The sequence below is a fragment of the Theropithecus gelada genome, chromosome 13, assembly GCF_003255815.1.
Source record: "Theropithecus gelada isolate Dixy chromosome 13, Tgel_1.0, whole genome shotgun sequence".
Taxonomy (NCBI): Eukaryota; Metazoa; Chordata; class Mammalia; order Primates; family Cercopithecidae; genus Theropithecus; species Theropithecus gelada.
This window is the reverse complement of record NC_037681.1, coordinates 100,532,320-100,560,102: the sequence shown is the minus strand read 5'-3', so window position 1 is coordinate 100,560,102 and position 27,783 is coordinate 100,532,320. Positions and strand designations below refer to the sequence as shown.

The 27,783-nt window shown below is 36.8% G+C and overlaps 1 protein-coding gene across 6 annotated transcripts in view; it reads right to left on the bottom strand.

Annotated features, from left to right (window-relative positions):
• Positions 1-27,783, bottom strand: part of CTNNA2 (catenin alpha 2) — a 1,475,417-nt gene that overhangs the window by 988,315 nt on the left and 459,319 nt on the right. The window lies entirely within an intron of this gene.

Below are 27,783 nucleotides of genomic sequence, written 5' to 3'. Positions count from 1 at the left end.
TTTATCCAGTCTTCCTTCTTCCTTGTGGTACCCCTAGTTTCACCAATTACCTGGCTGCCCAATATGGACTATATTTGCCAGCCTCCCTTGCAACTAAGTGTGGATGTGGGATGTGAGCAGAAGACTTGTGTACAACTTTCAGGTTATCTCCATAAGGACACTTGTCCTAGACTCTGTGTACATCTTCTTGATGGCTGGCCTGGGAAGGGAGAGGAATGGAGCTAACCTTGGGAGCCACATATTGAGGTTGGTGTAACTACCCCACTAGGTCTATATGCTTCACTTCAGACTGCTGTGTAGGAGTAAAAGAAACTTCTATCTCTCGTTTGAGTCAGTTAAGATAATCAGATCTCTGTGTTACAGTGCCCCATTCTAATTAACACAGAGGTCAATTTGGCTGTCACTTCTTCAAGGATACTTATATGTATCTACTACTGGACTATAAATTCCATAAAGCCAGGCATGATTCAGATTTGTTTAATGATACATAAATTAATAAGTGAATGAATGAATCCAGGAATCTGAAATTATATGCTAATCTACTTTATGAATATAATTTCAAATATTCCAAATGTATGCTGGCATAAGAAATTAAGTCATATTTTAAAGAAATAAATTAGCAAAAATATATTTAATTATAGAGTAAAAGAATATTTAATATCAGGAAATCTATTTATAATATTCCATAGGTCAAAGTATAAGAAAAATATAAACGCTCTAAGGTTGAAAACTTGGAGCCAAAGAAAGAAATTAATCCTCGCTTATGAAGCAGGTGTACTCTTTCCCCTGTCGGTATTGATGTCAGAATGTCCCAGCTCATGACGAACTGGGAAAGAGGGCTGAGCTCACAGAGGCCAGAAGAAGGGATAGGAAAGAGGTCAGCTCGGTAGTGAGAAAGAAAGTTAAACATTTAAAGGAAATTTGGACAAATCTTCAATCTCATCTATTGACATAAATAAACAAAAGGAAATGTGTATATTCATTTCATGGCAAACAAAGAAGCATATACTAATCAATGAACAGTGGATCAAACTCCCCTATGCAGTCTCCAAAACAATTATTCTACATGTCACAGGTGTTGCTATCATCATTTTTATTTTGGTTTGGTTTTCAAATAATACAGTGAAGTATTGGAATCCTTCATGAAAATAACTGTCTTGATGTATATTTTGAACATAACAGCCAATAATAAATGACTTCATAGTGTGTGCCAGAGTATTTGCTAAGCACTTTACTACATTGTTTGAAAATTGTTGAAACACAATCTAGTAGATGCTTATCATCAGTTTTGATTCACATTATTCTTATTTAACTAAATATATTAGCAATAAACTACAGATTTTCAAACTATAGGTCATGATCCATTAGTGGGGTGCATAAGAAATTTAATGATTTGAGGTCAGACATTATTTTAATAGCTATGTAGAATAAATTATACAAGAACAGAACAGGGCAGAAGACAGAATAGAAAATATCATAAAGTACTGCATGGAATATGTATAAATGATATTTCATGAACTTTTATTTTGGTTACATATATTTATGTGTAGACTGGTCCAAAAAAGTTGGAAATGCATCATTCTAAGGTATCCCTACTCAGTTGTGCACACCACAGGTGCAATGAGTGTGCTCTTAATTGCTTATTATCCTGGCTCCATTTTTTCACCACATCCTGTCCAGCTTTGAGCCTCATATGGATGGCTACACCCTGGGTTCAGACTGCCCCCTCTCCCTGAGTGGCATGGAGTAGGAAAGATTAGCAATAGGGCACAGTGCTATGAACAAGTCTCTCCTTCAGTGACAGCGGATCCCATGTCTCTGTGGCAACCTGCTCTTTTCCACTTATAAAAGTAGGGCTTCAAGTTGTGTGACAGGGAACACAAAAACTCCAAGTGCTTTTTAAATCCTGAGCCCAGTCCTCCCATCACTCCATAGACGTGGCTGCCTTTGCCTACATGCATCTGTGTTGTCAGTGCCTTTCCCCCAGCATCTGCAGCTCCTGCAACTTGTGGGAACTCTCTCCAGATTGTGTGAAGTTCAAAAACTGACAATGACAGAGGTGAACAAAGGGAGCTAACCTGGCAAAGAAGAGTCTCTGGTGAATGCAGACACTTAACAATTTAAAAGAGTGCTTCCTGGTGGCTAATATGTGCTAATGATCTTCTAAGCATTATAAATATAGAAAACACATCACATACTCTTCCCTGAATGATGGCTGGAGAACAGTCATACTCAACAGAAACAACACTTCTAAAGAAAAGAGGCCAGTAGGTGTTTTGGTGCTTACATCAAGCTGGTATCTCAAATTACTTTATCTTTGACTTCCAAAGACTGACTTCTTTAGGGAAATTGAGGCAGAAAAAAAGTACTGTGCATTGTTATTATTTCTGTATGTTTAAGTCCCGAAACTGTAATGAAAATAAACACATTCTAGGAGATGGAAAACCATGTAGCATTCAAAAAAGACCCTAAGGAGATGAGTGGATCTAATCTTCGAAGTTGTTTCTCAAAGGGGGGCCCATCAACCTCTAGTACCAGTTACCTGGCACGTAGGGGTAGGGGATAGGCCCAGTATTAAGCAGGCAGAGAGGTAGACTCCGAAAGTCTAACTCCCACAGAGGGTTCTTAGTTTCAGGAACACAGATTTCCCACCAAAATAAAGTTAAGTACTAACACAATCACTGAATTGTAAAGAACCAATCAAGTCATTTCAAAAATCACCAACCTGCATGTATAGACTTTGGTCTAATATTCATGTTTTAATAAATGTCATTTATACTATTCCTACAACTTCTTCTGAAAACCAAATATTTTGTATTTATTTGTATTTTTGTAAGGAGGAAAAGTAATATTCCTCTTGCTAGTGAACTCAAAATTTGTTTTTTTATTTAATGTAAGGCTTAGGCACAAATCCACAGGCAGTTATGACAATTTACAGAGAGGTAAATGAAAAATCAAAAATCACAAAGCACATATACATATCTATTTTACTTACACTGAAAATAAAAAACAACAAAGTACAAATGTAATACGCTCCATTTAAAATTTTTTAACTCATCTCTGAGTAAGTTCAGGAAGGTTCAAGGCTGCATTTGTATATAAATTTTCCCCCTTATATTTCACAACTCACTTACAATTCTAGATTGTTAGAACATTCTAAAATGTTTTATTTATGCTATGGGGTTTTATGAGCACATTTGAAACTGTGAAAGCTACAGGGCCTTTTGTTCAGGCTATGTATCTTAAGTCTTGCCAAAAGAATGGAACCATATTACTTCCATCCAAACCAATATAAAATCGGATTTTTTTTTTTTTTTTTTTTTTTTTTTGAGACAGTCTCTCGCTCTGTCGCCCAGGCTGGAGTGCAGTGGCGTGATCTCAGCTCACTACAAGCTCCGCCTGCCGGGTTCACACCATTCTCCTGCCTCAGCCTCCTCAGTAGCTGGGACTACAGATGCCCGCCACCTCACACGGCTAATATTTCTTTTTGTATTTTTAGTAGAGATGGGATTTCACTGTGTTAGCCAGGATGCTCTCAATCTCCTGACCTCATGATCCACCCGCTTCGGCCTCCCACAGTGTTGGGATTACAGGCGTGAACCATCGCGCCCGGCCAGATTTGGATTTTTCAAGCAAATTCTTATGTATAAATATTTAGCCTAAAAAGTGTTAAAGATTGTTTCACACAAGAAACAGAAAGTAGATGTTAATCCAGACAAATCCAGTCCTCCCTCAAACATTTCTGCTCATTTGAATATATTAATCTGAATGGTAATGACACTTCCTAGGAAGAAGAATAAAATTTAAAGTGTAATTTCTCACTAACAAAGATTTTCTGACAAACCTCAAAGATACTTTGTTTAATCCACTGAGGGAGATTTAAAGAATTTTCTCACAGTATTGCTACAGCCCATGCCTTTTCCCCTCCAAAGCAGTTAATTTTTCCCAGCTATATTCCATGTTACTTGTACATAATAAGTCTGCTCATTTTCATGCAAACCATATCTATATTAATGAAGTTAAGTAGAAAATGAAGGTACAGAACCATGTAATTATGTCTTAAGAGATGCTTTCATTTGAAATAACAAGAAATTTGGGCAAAGGATTTTGATGCATGTGTGAAGCTGACTTGTCTGCACGGGCTAGTTCCGTATTTCATTCTGCTAAGAATGCACTAATAACACTTGTGGACAATGATCAAATAGCCATGTTCTTTGTGCTTGTCTCATTTAACTCTTGTAAAACCCAATAGTGTGTACACTATTACTACCACCATTCCCACATTACAGGAAAGAGAAGAGAGAAAGATTACATCACTGGTGCAGAAGTCTAGGGCATGGAAGCAGATGTGAAAACAGGTCAGTGTGAGGCCAAAAGCTGTCTACTCAACAGCTGTTCTGATGTGGTCTCAGTGGAAGGCCGTCTAGTAACAGAAAAGAAGGTTATTCAAAAGTAGGAAAATCTTTCAAAAGAAATGCCTCCAAATACTGTCTATTGGATCAGGAGACAGGAGAAAAATAGTGCCATCTAAAAAATTAGTAGAAAAGTGTTAAAGGTGATGAATGATATGAAAGTGAAACCTGCTTTGTGTGTGTGCGTGTGTGTGTGAGACTGGATCTCACTCTGTTACCCAGGCTGGAGTGCAATGGCATGATCTCAACTCACTGCAGCCTCAATCTCCCAGACTCAACTAATCCTCCCACCTCAGCCTCCTGAGTAGCTAGGACCACAGGTGTGCACCAGCCACCCAAGTAATTTTGCTTTTTCTTTTTTTAAACAAAACAAAACAAAAATTTATATGGTTCCTTCAGTCTCCTGTTACTGTCCTGAAGTTCCACAGTGGCTAAGGTCCCACTTCCACACTGCAGCAGCCATTCTGGACAGAGGATGTGTGTGATACACAAGCAAAGCTTTGCTCTGATGAAAAAGCCAGTTTACCTCTTTTCAGAGTTTTACAGTGATCCCCCGGCACTAGCAGGAGTAGCAGTAATACTTCACATTTAGGTTGACTTTTCACATTACTGAAAGCAGTTTTAGAGAAAGCATTTAGATCAAGAATGCCCTACGATTAAGAGTCCCTGGAACTCTTTTGAATCAATAGTACATAATTGATGAAATTCCAAATCAATGGCCTCCATGAGGCCTAGCAGTGTTTCTGGTACTACAAAAATTCAAGAGGCTCCAATGAGAAGGTCCTGACTCCCAGCAGCTTAGGGTCTATCTCAGTGTGGTACATTCAAGGAAAAGGCTTCATTTTACATATACACTCAATGTTTTCTTGTCTATTACACATTTTTTTACACCTCTGTGAACACCTTTCAATGTGAGACAAGAGATAAGAAATGCAGGTACATCAGTAGGACGGTCTCCTCCTCTCCTGGGAGGTCCCTAGCAGAGCAGGAGCATCTACAGTAGAAAATGTCCTTTGTTGACTGGCCTCAAACTAAAAATAACATTCAAGTAACCCACCTTTTCAGTTTGAAAGAATTAGCTGGATCTATAGTATAAATATTCATGAAGGAGGGATATCCTAAGGGAAGATAAATCTCTAAATCCCACGATTTTCTGTTTCATTTGCTGCCTCATTTAAAACAACACCAAAACCAAAACATTCATGGTAAAAGTGGCCACTGAGTGGCAATAAGGGTCAGTCCAAAAATAAGAATAAAACAAAAATTTCCAAAACAGAAATATTTTAGCATTGCTTTCTCTTCCTCTCTTGCTGCTCATCCCCTTTTCTCAATTTGTTGCAAAACATTTCCAGTTCCTGAGATGATACCTGGAGGAATCCTCAAGCTGTAACATTTAATGTAGAAAGAGCCTAATCTGGTGCAGAAACTGCCAAGTGGGCCTAGGGATGAGATGCCATGGAGACTGTCTCTGTGTTCCAATAGGGGATCCGGGAGAAGACACAGGAGGCTTCTCTTCACACTGTATCACAGAGACCTCACCCAGAATGAGAAGAGAGTTAAACACTCACTGGTCCCTCCTATCTTCCTCCAAACAGAGGTTTTGCAAGCCTACAGTGATGTAGGAAGCAGAGGCTGCAGGACATTGAAAGAGTTAAAATACTAGGAACATTAGAAGACATTAATGCAACAAACATTCACCCTAACTCCCCTGGATGGTGTCAGTGGCCATAGAGCAGAAACAGAAGGCCAGGACCACAGAGATGGGAAAGGGGCTCCAGCAAGGGGCGGTTTGCAGCTGCATGCTGAGGGGCAGGATGGCTGCAATGGAAACACGGCAGAGACTCCAGAGCAGGAAGTCTTTCATGACTGCCATGGTGAAGGTGTGAGCCACCTGGGATCTGCCAAGGGGAAAAAAAGGGCTTGGGGACATGGTGAGGCTAACAGGCAGTGGAGTGAGGAACAAGGAGGGATGCCAACCCACCCACCAAGGGGGCCTTTATAATTAACACACCTCTAGTTATATCTCCCAGTAGGTTGTGACCTAGGGAATATGTGCTCATCTGAAAAACAAATTCCTTATATTCATCCAATACATTATTCTCTAGGTGTAAAACAAATAATTTAAAGAAAGTTAAACTATATTTTAGATACACCAGGAAAACTCACTCTTAAAACTAAATTACAGTGAATGCTCTAGGAAGCGAAAAACAGTTTTACAATGTTAGTAATCTTTCCTAAATTATTTATTTTATATGTATGCATTTCCTCATCTCAGTTTTCTGTAAAGTAGATCATACAAGTATACATTGTTATATAGACATAAATATAACTGAGCTAAAAAAAAAAACCCATAAATCTGAACAGTGGAGGGAGAGCCAGTGAAGGCAGTGGTGGCAGAAACATTCCACTATAGACGCAGAAAGTGTTGCAGAAGATGCTGTAGATTTTAAAGAGCTGTAAATTGCATTTACGGTGGAGAAGAGAAGCAAGTGAGTCTTTTCAAGAATGCCCAAAGGCCTAAGAAAAATATAAATTTTTCTCTGAGCCTAATTTGGAGAATGCTATTCAATGAGACTCCAAGGTCACTGAGGCCACAATTCTGTCTTGAAAGATGCAAAAGACCCAGGAGGTAAAGGTCAATGACCTCTTAATATAGGCCCAGTCAGGCAGGGAGGGATCTGCAGCTGGGACAAAATGAAAACAGGAGACTAGCTTCCTGGAACTCAGACAGGACACAGCCTACCACTGGAGTCAAAGGAAGAAACTATGGGGATAGAGGCTTTTTCCTTTTTTTTTTTTTTTCTTTGGAGACAGGCTATTGCTCTGTTACTCAGGCTGGAGTGCAGTGGTGTGATCTTGGCTAACTGCAACCTCCACCTTCCAGGCTCAAGTGATCCTCCCACCTCAGCCTCCCAAATACGTGGAACTACATCACCATACCCAAGTAACTCTGGGATTTTTTTTGTAGAGACAGGGTTTCGCCATGTTGCCCAGGCTGCACTCGAACTCCTGAGCTCAAGTGATCTGCCTACCGCGGGTTCCCAAAGTGCAAGGATTACAGGAGTGAGCTACCACGCCCGATCTGGGGATAGAGACCTTCTACCTTAAAGTGTGATGATGCTTGAAATTGGAGCATTAAAATTAGGAGTTGATTGGCTGGAAACTGTTGCCTCATAATCAGGCAATCTATGGGAAAGCACAAAACAGTCGAATCTGGAAGTAACTACTCTCCGTCTTCTGTATATAATTTGCTTTCTGTAGACAGTGTCCTTTCCAGACCTTAAAGAATCACCACCACCATCATGACCATAGCAATGAATAAAAACCAACTCTTATTTACTGCGAACTTACTATGAGCCAAGTACTAGGTCAAATTTTTGTTTTGTTTTGTTTAATTTCATCTATTCCTCAATGAGTTGCAAAATATCTTAAAAGTCTTTCCGGAGGACAGGATGCCCACGTTATACATGTCCACACAATGTGGTTATTTAGTGGCACATTGTCATTTTTCCACAGTATTTAGTGTCTTCTGAATTCTTTTCCATCCAACACACCTTTTAAATTTACTTTTTACAAGTTATTGTTACTCTTATCTCCTCTTTTTACTTCATTCCTTAACATTTCCTTTCAGTGGCTGGATAATCACATGGCAAAGATATTTGGAAAGAAGGCCTATAGGGGGTGGAAGGTTGAGCTAATTCATCTCCAAAGTTCCTTTAAACGCTAAGCTTAATGATTTTATCATGAGAATTCAGCGAAATCTTAGAATTCTGGTACTTTTCAGATTATAGCACAAATGCTTAAAGTAAGTGATTTTCCCAAAGGCCATATGGATACCAAGTGCGCTGTCATGTAACCATGTTTAAAATATTAACGTGTGTGCATGTTTCCTATTACTACTCCACCTTTTACCTATTGTTTCTCCCATTTGGTCCACCTATGCCATTCTAGATTTGTTGTTTAAGATTAGGATAACTTTAGCAGATAATAGAGGGACGAAAGAGCCCAAAGAAGGGACTCAGTGGACATGCAATAGGCTTGGCAGATTCCTTGAGTAGGAAAAACTAGTCTCCCCATCCCCAACCCTCCGCCACACAGGACTCTGTAGCCTGAAGGAAGGTAGGGACTTTGAAGGGGAAACAGTGGTGTGCAGCCATCACAAGACTCTGAGGAAAGGGTCCCAGGAACTTGTCCCCATCTCTCAGATAATCTTTGAGTAGAATAACCATATCATTTATTGTCAAAAGAGACAGTATGAATAACTGTACCTCGAAAACAAGTGTAAACCTCAGACCTGGGCACGTCTGATGGAAAGTCACCCTAAGTCTTTGAGGATGAGAGGGGAATAGCACCTCCCACAAAAGGTGGAGGGAACCTGTACCTCTTTTCTAAGCAAAGCTCTAGGGAAAAAGAAAGACTCCTGAGAAGAAATTTGTCCAGATAACCGATGTATTTATAAAGCTTTTCACAATTTCTCACATCTCAGAATGAATCCTTTCCATTCCAGGGTGGCTGTGAGTATATTTTCCTTTACAGTGTACACTTTCCTCAAATGTTTGTGGAGTCTTGATGGTGTGCTCTTATTTATAGTTGAAATGCCCTTTTGGACTGTCTGCTGTTTCTGTTTGTGCCATCCACTAGTCAGGCAGAGGCCATAGGGGGCATCTGGACAGAGTATTCAAGGACAGTGGTAGGGTGTTGCTGTTGACGATCACTTCCAGAGCCAATCACCTAGGCATGGAAATGGGCATACCGTATTCCTCCAGGCTGTGGATACACATGTGCTCCATGAATCTCACCCTGGGTACCACCCTAGACCCCTGAAACCAAGCTCCCACACTTGCTGCTCTCAACTGGACACAGAAAAACACGGTGAGCGTCCAAGTCCAGGTAGGGATGTGACAGTTGGTATGTGACCTGGCTGCTGCTCCCAGAAGTCAGCCCCTCATTGGCCCGGCTTAGGTCTAACGCTGTGGGCACTCACAGAGGGCCTGAGCTGTTGTTCCCTTCTTCAATCCAGTCCTATCCTTTGAGGATTATTTACAGTTCTTGATCCACTAAAAGTTTCCAATATTTCAACTCAGCTATATAGACATTTATTGTTTTAAAATATCTTCTCTATCATTCCCAGGCTTCCAGGAGAGGGAGGCTATAGCCTGTGCTCAGTCAGCCATTGTAATGTGAAAGCCCAAGGACCAACTCAGCGCAGACCTGCACGCACCAAGAGCTGGGACCAGCTGGGTCAAAAGACATCCCTCAGGATGCCCTCACCTACAGATGACCCTGAGGGTGAGACAGCTGACCCAATACCTTGACACTCCACAAACTCCTGAGTACTTGGCTGTAACTCCAATGGGACCTAGGATGTACCTGAAATTGATTAGGAACATGTTTTATCTTGCCTAAAGGAATAAGGGCTTAAAACAGAAGTTAAATTTAAGAAAGAAGAACTTACTTTTTTTTATAACCTTGTAAAGGTAACAGGGTCAGAAATATATTCATGCATTAATTCTGGAAATTCTTATTCAGCAACTACTACATGCCAAGCATTGTTCTAGGCCCTAAAGATCACACGATGAGACAGACAGACATCCAAGTCTCCTGACTTCCATTCAGTTTCTTTATCCATGGATCCCCAAAAGTACCTTGTTTTACATAATGCAACTGAGTATTTTGATAAAGAAATACCAAATGCTTAAAAATAATTAGAAAATAAAATTTTATGTAATTAAAACTGCATTCTATGCACATGTTTCAGCAATCAGATAAAGAGGTATATTTGGTTTTCCATAAGTTACAGAACAGCCGTATAATTCCCAAGCCCCCAAAAGTGTTTCTGAGTCATGCCCAGCATACATCTTTCTTAGAAGACTAAGTGCCTTATTTCAATTTACCTAAATGCCTTCTCTACTCTCTTTACCAGAATCCTAAGTCTATTAATATTTTAAGAGGAAATAGGCATCAGCCAACCGCCATAAAATTAGGTGATATGGGTTTTGTACAATTCGAATCAATACCAATTATATACCTCCAATTCTCTCCATTATTACAATGGCTTCTATTCAAGCATTAGGCAACTAATTCCCCCATTGTTCTTCAGTTAAAAGTAAATTGTAAAGAAATCAATTCAGTTTGGATAATTAATGACATTTATTGTATTCCCACATTTTATATCATGGAATAGGTGATCATTATTGCAGCTGATCAAAAAGATATATAACTGAAAAACATTCACTGATAATATCTCAGTCTCTTATTTTTTAAACATAACAACTACTGTCCCATACAAGATACTTAAAAATGAGAAAGCCAATGTCAGTATGTTCTGTTAACAACTAGAAATTATTGAAAAGAGCATAAGCAAAATGCAATTGATAAATATGTCCTGTGCTCATTTTAGATGGGAATAAATTCATCTGACAATAAAATATAGAAACCTTGGAAAATAATTCTCAGAACCAAGCACTTTTGGAGAATGGGGACTGTTTCTGAATTTCAGTTTTGGTTGCCAATAATAAAAAGTATCAAGTGAAAATCGCTTAGTGTACATAACAGGTATTTTTTGGTGGCATTCAATACCTGTAAGTTGTTTCTCCTTAGCCATTTCCCTTTTATATCTTTCATCTGTTCACTTAAATAGGAAATCTACTTACTAGAGAACTAGATATTTCTATTTACTAGAGATCTTATCATGAGATAACTTTTTAAAGTTCCCTATTTATCTAAGTTCCCTATTATCTAATAGGGTATTCTCATTTTTATGATGATTTAGTGATAGGGTCATGCCATTTATAAATTTCTTATATATTTTTTCTATCCTGTGAATTATTTGAAAACTGTTCCATTCCTGGGCTAGACAATAGAAAACAAAGTCAGTTGATGGAATACAAACAAACTGAAGTTACATAGGTGGCTCCAGTCAGCAAAGATGGAAGATGAGGGGGTTCTGTAACATGGTCTGTTTATCCTTAAAATTAACTGTGATCTTCTCTCAAAAGAATAAAATTTTACCCTCAAGGCCCAGTTCAATATCTTCTTGCTTTAAGAAGCTTTCTCTGAAATGGGGCTACTGACATTCTAACAACCTCATGGAAGTCTAGGGGTCATATTTATTTAAATATACTATTTGACAGTGTGATTCAGGAACCGCATGTCTCAGATCATGCAGACCAATTTTTTAAAACACAGATTTCCAAGTTTCACCCCAGACCTACTGAACCAGAAATTCAGTAAAAAGTGACCTGGAACCTGCATTTAAATGATTCTTCTACATATTAAAGTTTAAGAACCAGTGCCTCACAGCTTCCAACACAGATCTATGCATGTTTGAAGTTCAATAAACAGTTTGAAGTTCAATAATTAGTGTCTGGGGTCACAGGAAAGAATATATTCAGAAGGAGAAAACGTGAGCATGAAGATTGACTGTGGCTTATTAGGAAATAAAACACGGAGCAGAGACAGAGGGAGACTAAGGAAAGCACACATTAAAGAAGGAAAGTAATTGCAATTACACACAAAAAGGATCATAGAAGTAATCAAACACTCAAAAGAAATGCTAGAACCACACATACACACACACTCTCCCTCTCTCTCTCTCTCTACTAGGAAAAAAATATTAAGATAAAACAAGAGTGTTTTTTGAAAAAGGCAAATGGTCATTCGTTTATTTACAAAATCACAAAACTGCCAAAAAATGCTGAAAGAGGTAATTGAAAAAAATGTTTCCTTATTTTGTATTCACAGAGGAAGACAAACAAAACAGTTATTTCTAGTCAAGGTCAATTTTTTAAGGAACAAAATGATTACATGTTCTCCCCTTCCGCCTTTTATATTCAGGATAGTAAATTTAACCTGATCTCCTACAAAGCTATACTTTATTTTTGTACTTTAATCCCAATATGTGGAAATTCAAGTTTATATTTTTAAAAAGATAAAGGTAACCATTTACTTTAAAATTTATTTATATCAGTGTTTTCAACCCCGCCCCCCGGAAAGACCTAAAAGATTTTAAGGAATCCACAGAAAGAATAATGAGGTATAACTTTGCTCTATAAAGTCAACCAATCATGGCACACACAAAAATATGTTAACTGTACAAAATTTTTTAATAGAGCAAAACTAAATATTCAATCAATAAAAACCCATTTTAAAAAGTCTTTAGAAACTAACCCAATATAATAACATTCAAACTGAAAATTCACACAGAAGAATATTTAATGTCACTGGCAAATATTCACAGTATAAACTTTTTTTTTTTTTTAACCTCAATCATGTTGAAAATGTTGCATAGAGGCCGGGCACTGTGGTTCACACTTGTAATCCCAGCACTTTGGGAGGCCAAGGCAGGCAGATTACCTGAGGTCAGGATTTGGAGATCAGCCTGGCCAACATGGTGAAATCCTGTCTCTACTAAAACTACAAAAATTAGCTGGGCATGGTGGTGGGCGCCTGTAATCTCAGCTACTCAGGAGGCTGAGGCAGGAGAATCACTTGAACCTGGGAGGCAGAGGTTGCAGGGAGCCGAGATTGTGTCATTTCATTCCAGCCTGGGCAATAAGAGCAAAACTCCGTCTCAAAAAAAGAAAGAAAAAAAAAAGAAAGAAAGAAAGAAAAGAAAGAAAATGTTGCACTGGAAAATATTAGGAAAAATCTATGTTTCAGGTAGTTATCCTATTTTTTGTTTTCTAAGTTTTTTTTTTTATTTTCAACTTTTAAAAAACATACATTAACTTATGTGATTAAAATATATGATGATTAAAATATTAAAAGGCACAGGATAATTGCAATGTTGACTTTTTTTAAGTTCACTGTCCATTATGAAATTTTTCTTTTCTTTTTTCATAGTATTTCATGAAAGTGGCAGTTTTCTTAGAACTGATTACAAAAAAAAGGGAATAATTGGACTTTTCTATTCATGTTCTATTTAACTTGATTAAATTTGCTTTAATGTTCGTGATTATTGTTAATGATCATGAGTGAGTAATTTCTAAAATTCTAGTTTGGTTTGTTTTCAGAGAAATATATTTTTTGTTAACTTTTCGTGATGCCAGGGCTAACAGATGTATTAAATAATGGCTGAAAATAACTACGTACTTCAAGAACCCAATTCAGGGGCCAGGGATTTTGTTAACCATCAAGTAATGTCATCTTGGCTTCAAGGCTTTTGATGTCTATTGACTTCAAAAATATATTTTTAAAAGAACTTTTTGTTATAGAAAGTACGTATTTTTGACCAGGATGAAACACAGCCTAAAAATAAAAATAAAATAAAATAAGAAAATAGGTATTTGTTCAGGTTATAGAGTGTGTATGTAAAGAAAATTGAATTTGCTCATTTGAGCTGTAAATTAATTTTCCAGCCTTCCGCTTATTTATGTTCCACTATACATGCAGATATTGTTAATCTGCCTACACAAAAGAAAGCATTTTAGCTTTAGCTGATAGAATTACCTATGACACAGGTAATCCACATGCCATGTGAAGTTCCATCTCTTAGCGACTAAACAAACAGTAATCCAGAACAAGATCTCAAAAACCTGGTGACTCTCATATTGCCTTTAGATATCATTTATCCTAAATTTATACTAGAAATCATGTACCCTTTCTTCACCTAACAGCAGCAAAAATGCATTAAGCATTTACTATGTGCCAAGCAGTAAGAGGTTCCCAGGCATTATGTCATTTGTTTCTCACTGTTTCTTCTGGCACTTAAAAAACTGAGAAATCCATTCCTTTGCAAAAGATACATGTTCAAGCCTTAGTCTTGATTCCCTGCTTTCTTCTGAATTCTGCCTTCTCTTTTTTTCCTCCTCATATGAAAATATCTAGGTCAAAACTATGTGCTTTATTGATAAGAGCTTCTTGCCATCTTTTTAGACGTTTTTCAAAATATACAAGTGAATAGGCAGGCTTCAGAGGCAGAGCGTATTGGGGAAAAAGTACTCAAGAACTTGAAGATGGTACTAGCATGAAAGCATCCATTCTATGCTCTAATGCGATCACTTATCTGAGCGATGCTGAGCTGCAGCTAGTCAAAATGCTCGCCCTTTGATCCAGCCTTGGCTTCCAGTGGTGTTTCTTTCTCCATGTAACATTTTAACACAGTAGATATAGTGTAAGAAGAGGTCATCAGCCAGGCAAAGACATCCTTTTCCCAAAGATTCAGTGCACAGGCCTGCTCCTCTCCAAGTGCCAATCTCATTCATGTGCTCATGACAGCCCCGTGCATTCACTGTTCCTGTCTGTGCTGTAGGCAATTAACAGGCGCATTCTTGCTTCTTAGAGGTGTGAGGAACAGAGATTTCACCTTACACATATTCCAATTCTCAGCCTTTTATTTATTGAGATGATTTTTAAAATATCGGTCCATGACTTGTGAGAAAACTTCTTTACAGTCTTAATTTTGAGAGTAGAAAAGGAAACACGAACTACAAAGCAAGGCAGTAAACCAAAATGAAATATCTTGAAATCTAAATAAACCTCCAAAATGTAAGCAAACAGAACATGATAGAGTCAAACACGTGATCCAGAGCCAAAAGCATTAATCACAAAACTCAGCTTCAATGAACCAAACTCAAATTGTCCAGAATCACTGTGTTGATACACTGGTTTTGCCAAAACCTAAGTATTAGGGTTTTTTAAAAATTAAGATTATGGAGATATAGAAGAAAATCCACTAAAGAACTCAAAAGTAGGAGAAATCAGGCATCCAAACTGGTAAACCACAATTATCATTGTATTTATTTATTTATTTATTTATTTATTTATTTATTTATTTCAGCCTGTTAATGATGGCAGTGGCTGCTGCCATCATGCTGGCTGCAGCAGGGAAGCACCCTGGGTCTGCACACTCCATGGAGCCAGTCTTCTGAGTCCGTCCGGACGGGAGCTCCCGTGCCGCTTCAGCTCCGCAAATCACAACTGCAGACCCAGGTCTTTTGTTCCACTGAGCAGGCAGGAGCCCCACCCAGGAGGGCGGGGCTACAGCTCCCCAAACTGTAGCTGTGGATCCGAGCCTCCCTGTGCTCTTGTGGGGACTGAGGAATGGGTAGGATCTGCCCTTCCACGTGCAGCTGCAGCCACAGCTACTGGACAGCTGGCTGCAGACCTGGGCCTCCCACTCCAGGAAGGATGCAGGAGCCGGGACAAATGGGGACCCTGCCTCTTCCAAGTTGGCAGGGCGGGAGCTTCCAGGTGCAGCTGTGGCTGCCTTCCCAGGCCCAGGACTAGGGCATCTCTGCAGCCTGCACCCTCAGGGGCCCCAGAAAATACGCCCCCAACCCTGTCCCTGCAGGCTCAGGGGTGTCTGCTTCCACTGCCTGGCCTCTCTCCTCACAGCGTCTGCTCTGATCTTGGAGTGGGGTTGGAGTCCCCAGTAAGGCCCCACCCACAGACCAGGGAATGGCTGAGGGCTAGGCTGCCAGTCACGCTGACGGGAGTGGAGACTCCTGGTGCCTCTTCCTGGCCGCCCATGGACCAATGGGCATGCACTTCCTCCCCTCTGAGGTCCATAAAAGCCCTGGGCTCAGCCAGAACAGGCAGAGGACAGCTAGAGGACAAAGAGGGCAGAGAGATGACAGGATCATCCTTGACCAGCTGCAGAAAGGAGTACCCACCCCACTGAGAGCTGCAGAGACGACCTGCCAGCAGAGAGAAGCTACCTTCTCTGCTGAGAGCTTCAGAGACCTGCAGAGACATCCAAATGACTTGCCTGCAAAGAGCAGCCACTCTCTCCAGGGCCTCCTCTCTGCAAAGAGCTGAACACTCGACTGGACAACCTGCCTACAGAGCGGAGCTGCCCACTCCTCAGAGTTTGTCTAATACTAAATAAACCTGTTCTTCACCCTTCAATTGTCTGCACACCTCATTCTTCCTGGATGCAGGACAAGAACTCGGGCAAAGGTGCTGCGGTCACAGAGGTTTCCAACCAGAAAAATCAATACCCCAGAGGTCTTGTAACTTTAAGAGACCTGACTAGCCCGCATGATCAAATTTTATTTTCTTTCAACAAGCTATGTCAGAGTGGAAAGTAGCAGTGGGAAGAAACTTAAAACATTTGCATCTGGTGGTTTCAACTAGCAGATACTTGACTGATCCTGTTACCAACATTTCTCCTGCTTTTCTTCACTTAAAAATCTTAAGAATTACTATCATACTGGTTTCATTGCCCTTAAAGTTAGTCCCCAGTGGGGCATATCTAAGAAAGGTTTAAATTATTAAATATTTCAAAATGCACTAATGCTTCCAACTGGAATCAGTATCTGTCAGTAGATCTCAAGGTTTACCCTGCAAGATCTCCACGTGAGATACCATCTACACACCTCACTCAGCCTGCTGGGATTAGCACACAGCAGTTGAAGGTGGGACTTGCAAAAACTACATCCACCTTTTTCCCAAGCTGCATGTGATGATCCTTATGGTTAGAATAAGGAATGCGTTCCTCTGCTTCACTGGAAACTTTTGGTTTAAATGATCACACAATACAGAGTATTTAAAAATTGAAAACAGCATAGCAACCACGCTGCTATGTCTTATATTCTAAAAATAAACCCGCAATTTACAGATTGTGGCTGCATCTGCATTCCAAAACAGCAGGTATTTTTTGCTCGCTTAACTTGGACACTGTGTTACTTTTAATATCAAAAGTTTAAGCTTTTCTTTAATAGAAGGTGAAATTGTGGAAAGAGTTATATAAATAATGACTCACTGTGTCCAAGAGGTGCATTTCTTTATGAGAAAAGTAAGTAGAATACTATCTTGAGAAAAGAAAGGAATATTCAAGGAGGCGGTTCTTATTCCCTACAACCTGGATTTAAAGCCATGCTGAAGATTAATGAGAAACCTAATACTATTATTCACTGATGTAGATGTAGAAATACAAAAGGTAGTGAGTGTTCAAAAAACTAACAGAGTTTTAAAAGATGTGAGGGAAATGAATTAACTTATACATTCATTTAAATATCTTAAATCACAAAAAATCCACCTGGCTAGAAATAAATGAGGGAAAGAAATTCCATGATTTTCCAAAATGACAGAAAAGAGAAAGATGTTCAAGTTTTTACTATTATGAATTTTAGTTGGTATAGGATTTCAGAATAATGTATGATTAATTAAAATACTACATACCATGCATTAAAGTTTAATCACCCCTTTCTATAGTTTTCACAGATGTACTTAATTTGCTGTGCAAACCTGAATACATTAATAAATGTCTTCTGGAAATAACTCAATATCTAGTAACCACTCAGTATGCTAGGATTGATTATGCTTCTACATGAATAGCTAGTAATAAAAGAACCTGCTATTAGCATACAAAGATATAATTCATTTTCATGTTACAGAATAATATGACATGAATGATGAACTATAATTCTATTTTGAGGACTTATCTTTTGTATGCCTTCCTATTATAAAGGTTTTGGACTTAACCCATTCCTACCAGATTGTGTTAGGTATAAAAATATAGATTTTCATTTACTTAAAGACAATTCAGTAAACTCCCAATAAGTTTAAACTGGAGGACCATTTATTCAAAAGAACTCCAAATACATGCTAAAGAGCAAAAAAGGACCCTCCAGGTAAAAGCAACCTATTGGATACTCATTTGAAATACAGATCTATATATCTCTCTGAATATGAAAACAAAGACACACCAGAAAACCAAACAACCAACCAAAAACAAAAGAAAACACTGATTGCTCTTGCTTCAATGATCTCCTGCAAGCACACAAAAAGTTAACCTTCCTGACGGCCCAAGAGGGACTACTCTCCAACATGAAGGCTGCCACCAGTTACTACATTTTCAGCTGCTCTATTGTAAATCAGATATAGAAGACATGGTTAGTTTATCTTTAAAAGAAATTTCAGATATTAAATTTAGCCAAAGTTAGTTCTAGTCATTTGAGTGATTTAATTTATATTTGAAGAACCCAGCTTTAGGGTTTGCATGGCAAAGAAATGGAAGAGTGGCCTTGTTGATCTTTAAGTGTTTTTGCTTCTTCTTTCAGACTCCTTCTTGAGGTTCCTTCCTGATTTTTTTAAAAAAAGGAGACTTAGAAGCCAAGGCCTTGGCCCTTTCTGCCATCTCTGGAGGTTTCTGTGAGGACACCATGCTTGAGAGGTGGCCATTCTGTCTCCAGGAGAAGACAGGCAAACTGGAGACGTGACTCTGCTCAGATGTTCAACCGACCTAAGTTAAAGTGAGCAAAACAAACCCCGCTTATGTAAGCCACTAAGTTTATTATTCTATTATCAAGTATTTCTTACTCCTGAAGTTATCATTTTTCCAGCCAGATCTTAGCATATACATTCATTAACCACTTTGCAACCTAGCTCAGTCTCAATGCAAAAAGAATTTGAAGTAACATCTGAAAATCTCCTATGTCAGCACTTATCAAGCACCATCCGTATTTGTGTGGTTAAAAATCTATGAGATTCTGAATAATTACGACAATTCCAGAAAGCACACACAAACTACAATAAACAGATGACTGTGGTTTATGGATATCTAAAAGAATAGTAAAAAGCGAATAATGAATAGAACAAAGACAAAAATGCACATGAAAATACCAAAAAGAGTCCCATGACATCAAAGTCGATCACAAATTCTGCTATTAATAAACTGATTATCTATTAATGCAAAGAAGTTCACAAAAGAAAATAAATTTGGCAACTTTAATATTATTCTACCAAAGTGGTCTAATAGGAGCCAAACTAAGAAATCATTTTCTACAAATAAAACATTAATTTTCTATAATGTTTAATGATTTTATGCTTTTGAAAGTTTATTAAATTACAGAGCCTGTTTTATTCTGGAAAAGAAGCCCATGTGAAGAATAAAGTATGGAAACCATTTTTTAAAAATGCAAAATTCACCAAAATATCCTGAAATTTTTAATAGTTAAAGGAAAATAATTTTTACCATGCTTGAATAAGTCCACAAAAGAGATTTTTGTCTCATCTCTTTATAAAATTCCCCCTGGGGATAAAAAGAAGCTTGAGAAGTTTCAGTCAACAGTGTAAACTGGGAGTTCGTGTTAAATAAGCCATTGAAAACTGCAGTTTAGAATGAAATTACCATTTGAGCCATTACCACAGGGCTCCATAGTACATTTACAATAACAGCTACATTTGGTAATAACATCATATTCAAGTAGTTTATACTTTTTTTCATTTTTAAATTTAACTAACGTGTTCCAGGAGATTCTAAAAATAAAAAATAAAGTGTGTTTTCTACTCTTTCCTTTTTCTAGGCCCAGATAATAATATGGCAATATTATTCAAGATAATCAATACTCTTAAAATTATAAAGCACAAAATTACTAATAAAAAAGACTGAACAGTTAAAATTACATTCTGCTAAGCCCATTAATGTTTAAAAATATTTTTTAAAGGTAGTATAATTTTCTATTGCTCCAGAACTGTATCTTAGCTCTACTTAACTTGGTGTCTTGCCTTAGTGAAGACAGACAGAATAGGAAACAAGAGACAGTCCCACTTCTCAGAGGAGGGCACTTTCACGTGTTAGCAAAGAAATCATTCTTCTAGTCATTCAACAGAAATATACTAAATCACTATTATATGCCATTCCAAGGCAGAGATATTCAGAAAGTTTATGGTCTTACAGGTAATAAATGTAACACATACAAGTATGCACGCATACTAAAACACGCACACACATACACATTTCAAATCAGGAATCAAAACTCTATGAGATAGCAGGGAACATGCACAAGGTCTGAGAGCATAGCAGAGACCACGCCCAGTTGTGTCGGTGTCAAAAAATCAGAAGGCAGCGTCTAAGATAAGAACGAAAGGATGCATGGGTGCTGGCCAACACAAAGGAAATGAAAGAGGAGGAAATTTTCATACACTTGTGAAATGAAAGACCCAGAGTTTTAGAGGTTGAAAGAAGTTATTTCTGGATCGAGAGTGGAAATCAAGGCAGGAGTGACAAGAAAGGAAACAAAAAGGAAGACAAATGAGGAAAAGTCTTAAAGAAGAATGTGAATTTTCCAGAATTTACAAATTAGCAATGTATGGTTTCAGAGATGAAACTACAATAACATTTATTTTCATTTAAGTATGTTTCAAATATTACACAGAATATTTATACACCACAATGGTTTATTATTTATCTGACATTCAAATTTACCTGCAGGTCTTGAATTTGTATCTGTTGAATCTGGACACCATGGTCAAGAGGTAGTCAAGGGAAGATTTATTTAACTAATGAACTAAGTGGCACAAAAGTGATAATGAATATATATTGTCTCTGTATTCCAGTGCCAGTTGGAATAACAGAAAGTTCATAATGGTTGAGAAACTTTAATGATGATAATTTTGTCCAACATCATATTTAAAGTTCATAAATGCCTTTGAACAGTAATAAATAAAACTGAAGGTTTCATTCAACAAGAGATCAAGCAAAATTAATTTTTAAAGAAAATATAGAGATTATGGACAATATGAAAAGACTCATTAATTTTGTCTATGTGGACATATGCATATGCAATATATAAGAAATATATTTATACTATGCCTTTTATTATGAAGATAAAATATTCAACATACAAAACACATTTCATTGCTTAGTTAGGTCACTGGGTATTAAAACATTCATACACACTTTTTAAAAGCTAATAAATATATTTATCTTTTAAAATGCACAATAAACAGTTGTTGATTGTCAACATCTTCATAAAACAAATATTGCAACATACTATTACTTTTTACGATTAGCTAATTTTAGAAGAACGAGGCAGACTAAAAGAAAATACACAAGTTGCATTTTTTGAAAGAGAATGGTTTATTGAATCATTCAACAAATATTTATCAAACACTTTCTATATCAAAGGTAGTGGAGATAAACATATGAATTAGATTGGCATCATTTCTATCCACACGAGGCTTCCTGCTTAGTGGAGGAGTCAGAGAAAATCCACACACACAAATACACATTAATACAATTACAAATGGTAATAAGTGTTCTGAAAGAAACACAGAGAACTACAAAAGGTGGGGCAGGAGTCATGTACTTTTAAAAAAAAGAGTGGTCAGAAAAGGTCTCCGTGAGGTCGGGAGAATGATACTTGGTAGCTGATACGTGGTAGCTGAAAGATATAAGGGAGCCAGTCATAGCAGTAGAAGGGCAGAATCCGCCCATGCAGAGAAAACAGCATGCACAAAGACCCTGAGGCCAGAGAGAACTCAGTATGTCCAAGAAACTGAAAGAAGGGCTGTGAGGCTTGAGCATTGCAATTGAAGGGCCACCAGCACTGGATAATTACAGCAAGGTACAAATCAGGACATGGTTAGGAGTGTTAATTTCATCCTCAAATGTAATGAAAATCATTTGCAGATTCTTAAGCAAGAGAATGACATGATCAAATTATACATTGTTTTCAATGATCACTCTGGTTGCTGAATAGAGAATGTATCGGTAGTGAGTAAGAATGGGATTGGTGGATAATTTGGTGACTGTACTGATCATGATGAGAGAGGACTTGTGTTTGGAACCAGGACTTTAGCCCCAGAGTTGGAAAGTGGCAGACCTGAGCAAAGAGGAACAAATGAGAATTCCTGGGTGTGTGAGTAGGGCTCAGCAAAACAGTGTGGGCTGAAGATATAAATTTGAGTGCTGTCAGCATATCGATGATACTAAAAGCCATAGGGATGGGTAGAATCACCTGGGGGGAAAATGCAGAAGAAAGAAAGGAGGAGTACCAACCAAGTCTAAGGCCTGAACAGCATGAACATTTAAAGGCTAGGCCAGGAAACAGTAAAGCAAAGAGAAGGCACAGCTAAAGGGGGAGGAAATAAATCCCATGAGATGGTTACACCAAAGTCAAGATATCCATGTTACAAGAAAAACTTAAGATTTTTGTTTTCAGAATGAAAGAAAAATCACTGGTTAGATTTTTTTATTGCTTGTGCTGGCTGGCCTTCCCTCTTTAGTTATGTGAAAATAGGGTTTACCTTTCCTACTTTCAATTGGATGACAAGAAACAGAAAAGCAGGTGTGTTGACATGCCCCAATCCTTTATCTCAGATCTCTGACAAGCTTTAATTAGTTTGCTAGTTGAGAGCTTCCTGAGTAAATTCAATTCTGTCACTTTGTAGGCATTTTCCTGCTTGGAGTAATGGATTTTATGGTCTCCAGTTCAGATAATGTTTCTACATTGTCCAAAATAGTTAAAAGCAATTTTGTTAGCTAATCTCCCCAAATCTTTCCCTTGAATTTTTTGAATTAGCATGCATAAGATTTCACTAATTGTCCCATTTCAAGCACTAAAGATATCATCATTTTTCTCTGACATTACTTGCATTTTAAATGTGGTTTTAAAATCCATTTTTTCCCATGGAAAGTATTTGCTAAGTATTCACTGAAATGGAAAATACTTTTAAGGTTTGATTTTATTGCAAAACAGAATAAAAGGAAGAATGTATATTCATATGCATTAACCATTTAATAGGAAAAAATGGGTTTTTAGTTTAATTTATTCATTTGGCTGTCGAGGAATTTGTTTAGGCATTGCGTGCATGTCAGCAAACAGCAGATTTGGACAAAGATTAGGTGATACAAACAAGAAAAGGTACTAAATCCTTACTCTAAAAATCTGTTTCATCTTCTGTTTGTTTCCTTTCCTTTGTCTGTTTAATGTTGGTAGTTCTTCCCTTCTCACCTATTTATTTCCTCACTCTCTTCCCTTTTACCCTTCACATTCTCCATGGTTAATGTACTCCCAACTTACCATTTCAGTATTTTCAGCCCACATTTTCCTTAGGAACTTCAGATCTACTCAGTCTAACTAACCTTAGACCTTTAATTATGTGCTCTATCTTTTTTTTTTTTTTTTAATCTGTAAGAAAAATAAAACAACATTGACCTTACCAAGTTGACACAAGAAGTACTAGAAATACCTAGGTCAGCACCAGGCATTTAGTACCTACTCAAGAAACATTAGCACTTCTCCCCTTTTTCTCTTCAGGGATTATCTGTGGTCAGTTGCATACTCATTGAGAGGAGCTCCTCCTAAGACCACAGCAGTAATAAGCATGCAAAGCAAAGATTCTAACGAAAGTAGTTTTGAAAATCTAGCCCAGCATCTTAGATCACCCCTATGGGTGAGCCCCAACCTATATATAACTTGTAAGCGAAATAAGAGAAACCAGGATTGGTGTACTGGGCCTTAGTATCTTGTGGGGGAAACCCCAAGAATGTCTTTTTAAATTAAAAATAGGATTTAATCAGTTGAATAGTACATTGAACACAGTCATTTCATAGACTCCTCTTTTATCTTCTACTAAATGGCATTTCTCTTATTAGCATTCATAAAATAATCACTGTGTTTATACTAGAAATTATTGAAACTAAATATTTTGATGGAGGATGAGGTAGTTTTATCAATGTTAGTATAGTTAGCTTGTATTCTAAAGCTATCACAAGTTTTGCTACTTAACTTTCATTTCCCTAGGCTAATAAGAAGGGAACAAGGGCAGATGCCACATGTTAACTGTGAAAATATTTATGTTAAACAGAGTGCAGTGATACCATGGTGCACTAAATAGCTGTGATTTGCAGTAGGTGGTTCTAAAGGTGAGGAAAGAAGTGACTTATCACATGGCACAGGGTGGTGTGTGTTCACCAAACACAAAAGACAGGGAGCTAGAGCAGTCACCACCAATATTTACGTCATACACAGTGATTTAATTTCAGCAAAACAATATCATTCATCAAGTCGATGATGATTTTAATTGCTTTGTTTTTGTATTTTTTGTACTTATTTTGTAAATTTCTTTATGGACAAACATACATGCATTACATAATTCCGTGTTTATACTAGTTTAAGTGCACTTTGGAATTTGGGGCTTTTTTTTTCCTTTTTTCCTTATTTTAAAAGGGTTCTGTACGTTACTAAGTTTCAAAACATGGCCAACACAGCTGGCCATATAACAGAAAGAGTATCACTCCCATCTGGTGGCAGACATTAAAATATTGAGCATAATCCCAAAACAGAAATTAATCTAATTCCAGACTACACACTGGTTAATTAAACTCCTATTTCAGAAGTGGAAAACACACTAACTACCAAACAAATTACCAGAGGACCTCAATTCAAAGAAGTGCTTCCAATATATTAACCACTTTGGGTATACACATATACATTATACATGTGTATATCCACATATACATTATACATGTGTATATCCACATATACATTATACATGTGTATATACACATATACATTATACATGTGTATATACACATATATAGTATGCATACATACATATATACAAATATATACTATATATACATAGCATTTGTATTTGTAAACATGCTATGTCTATACGTACATACTACTTGTGTGTGTATATACACATACTATTTGTATATGTATTTATTTGACAAGGAAAGATACAGAGATTTAGCATTTTTCAATTAGGTACTTCATTCACTCTTAAGTTTTCTTTATTATTATTCTTTTTAGAGATGGGGGTCTCATGCTGTTTCTCAGGTTGGAGTGCACTGGCATCATCATAGCTTACTGTAACCTGGAACTCCTGGGCTGAAGCAATTCTCTTGTCTCAGCCTCCAGAACAGCTGGCATGTGCCACCACAGCTGGATAACTTTTATTTAAAAACTTTTAGTAGAGACTGGTCTCGCTGTTTTTCCCAGGTTAGTCTCAAACTCCTGGCCTCAAGTCATGCTCTTGCCTTGGCCTCCCAAAATGTTGGGATTACAGGATTAGCCACTGCTCCCAGCCCCAAAACCTTCTTTTAAAGACAGATAAACTGAAATACTTTTCAAGGCAAGAAAAATATCATCCAAAAATGAAAATGGAAACTAGTATGAAAATGAAGGTAAATAAATAAACATAGGGAAATATACTTGGAAATGGGTTAATCATACTACACTGAAGTGAATCAAAGAGCAAACAGTCTTAATGGAGTTCACATCATTCACTTTTAGCACATCCTTTACCTTTCATGCAGTTTCAATTCTTTGACAAAAATGCATGCACAACTTATGGTAACACTGTAGTGTCACCACAGAAACAACCCAAATGTATTCATTTCTCAATGTCATGAATAAACCACGAATTAAGGTGATTCTCAATAATTATATTCTCTGGATAGATGGAAAAATGAGTATAACGATGCTTCACTTTATATTTTGATTATTTCAGTGAATTCTTGCATAAAATACTATATTTTGAAAATTCTGTAAGAAAGTGTATGGTGTAGAAAAAAAAAAAAAGGTACTGGATGAACTCTCAGAAGTTACTTTGCTTCTAAGTGTTCATTTATTTCTGGAATCACTTTCAGCTCTAAATCTAATTTTAAATATAAACCTCCTGTTTCTCTGATTTTAATTGCACCAAAGTAATGAACTATTGTTGTGAGTCACAGAAAATTTACTACTGGTATAATAAGTTATATATAAAGAGGGAGAAAACTGATTACTTTTTAAAACTATAAAATTGAAATTTTAAATTTTAAGATGTTTTTAAAATATATAAAGTGCAAATTATTTAGCTTGAGATAATTATTAACTTTTCGAGTAAAATTTAAAATGGTCCAACTATAAAATTCACCAGAGCCTCATGTCACAGGGCCCCACGAACATTACTCAAAATAATATTGGAAATGATTAAAGAGAGCTCCTCTTCTCAGGAGGTTCCCTTCTCTATCTGGCTACTTTAGAACAGCTCATTAAACATTAATGATATTCTTTTATCAGATGTTTAGTGTTATTTATTAAGTTTCAGGCTCATCTTCTATTTAAAAAAAGAACCAAATTTCAGCAAATTCTATTCTGTCTCATTTTGATGGCCAGTGCTTCATTAGTGCCCTGAAAAGGTAAAGGTTGTATTCTCAATAACTTCAGAGGTTTCTGTTTTAATTATCTTTTGTTAATGCAATAAGAAAATCAATGTTTTCATAAATCTCCATTAAAATATTTTTTCTAAAAAGTGTCCAAAGGAATCCCTGTATTAGATATGACACCTATGTTTTATTAAGTGAAAGCCATTACCATTAAAAGGTAAAGAAAACGGTACTGAAAGCAAGCCTGTATTACTATAAGCAGAGCACTAGGCATTTCTAGTCCCTTTAAACCATCTCACTTAATCTTTCAATACTGTTATGATGTAGAAATTATTATTATCTATATTTTACATTTAAGGAACGATTAAGTAATCTCCTGAAGCTATCACCATGAATACAGGATTGACAATTGAGCCTCTCTGACTCTAAAGCCTATACATCCACAATCTCTGCTCCAATGATATAATAAATTACAAAATTGCAAATGAAATTAAAACATTGTGTGCTTCATACAGAAAAAAAATTGACCTTATAATTTTTCAATTATGAAGAAATATCTTTGTTTTGAATTCTTTCCCTTTGAATAGATACAAAATTATTTTTTGTATATTTATCTTATATCTAGCAACCTAACCTCATTTTCATGTTACTTGTAATGATATAAAAATTATATCCCACAGAGGGCTTTATTAGTCCTTTTCCAAAATTTACAAGGTACATTCCTGTATTTTAAAAGACTGATCCTAGTCTTAGAATTTTTATTAGAAAGAACTGCAAAATTCTATTAAATATCTTTTTAGTATATAGTGATATAATCTACTGATATACTAAAGTATTTTTATTTGTTTTCTAAATATAGGCTACCAATATATTCTTTAAAAATCCTATTTTTTCACACATATGCTGATCTTTTCATATACTGCTGGGTGCTATTCACTAATAGCTCATGTAGGGTTCTTTTTTGCATTTAAATTTTCAAATGAGATAGAATCATCATTGTCCTTCTCTTTAAAAGGTTTTAGAATGTGACTTAAATTTTTAAAGTTAAAATTATGATTCTCTAAATAATGATTAAAGTTCTCTATATTTTTCTATGGTTGGAATCGTTTAAAGAACATGGGAATATCAGTGCTACAAGCGTCGTAATATTCAACTATACATCCATCTGTTCTGGTGCTTTTTTGATAACTGATCTTTAAACAGCTCTAGTATTTAAATGGCATATTACAGTTTTCTACTTTCTCTTGAAAATATTTTAGTAATTTATTTTTTTCTAGGAACTCATTCCCTTCCTTTAGATGTTCATGCCTCATCAGTGCAGAGCCACACCTAATATTCTACTAAACTTCTTTTAACCTTTCTTGCTTCTGGAATTACTTCTGCTTTCTCATTTATAATTTTATATATTCTTTCTTTATATATTTTCCGTAATTTGTGCCTCAAGGGGTTTATGTTGGCCATTTCAAAGAATAATCCAATTTTGCATTTATTTAATCATTTTTACATTTGCATTCTATTCTAGCAATTCCAGTTTTCATTGTT